Below are 579 nucleotides of genomic sequence, written 5' to 3'. Positions count from 1 at the left end.
GACCTGGCAACCAGAACGGGAGGAAATAAAACTGGGTGGAATGAAAGGCCAATACCATTTTTCTAATATTTTTTATATTAACATATTTGATTATTTTCTGTTCTCCTTTCATTTTAATTCAACTACTTTTCAAGTACCAACTTGAGAAAATGTCAGATTTTCAAGTTGTTCCAGCACTTTCAGAGTGTCCCAAATTCAAGTACTTTTACAGTGAGGGAACCTTGTGGCCCTGTTTACTACCCTCCTTTAGTCTCCAGCTGTCTCAGTGGAGTCGCTGGGCCAGGTGTGTGTGTGTGTGTGTTTGGTCCTCCTACTGCAGGCTTTCTGTTTACTACCCTCCTTTAGTCTCCAGCTGTCTCAGTAGAGTCGCTGGGCCAGGTGTGTGTGTGTGTTTGGTCCTCCTACTGCAGGCTTTCTGTTTAGACAGATGGAGAATGTGTGGGAGACATGAGTAGCAAAAACACACAAGAAAAATTAAAAAACATTTATTAACAACAGATCAACATTTGATTACATAAACAGCCTCCCTCTCTCCATGTCTGTATCCTACTCTCAGTCCCTCCCTCGTTCTCGCTCTGT

This window comes from Salmo trutta, unplaced genomic scaffold (genome assembly GCF_901001165.1).
Source record: "Salmo trutta unplaced genomic scaffold, fSalTru1.1, whole genome shotgun sequence".
Classification (NCBI taxonomy): domain Eukaryota; kingdom Metazoa; phylum Chordata; class Actinopteri; order Salmoniformes; family Salmonidae; genus Salmo; species Salmo trutta.
This window is presented reverse-complemented; position numbering follows the sequence as displayed.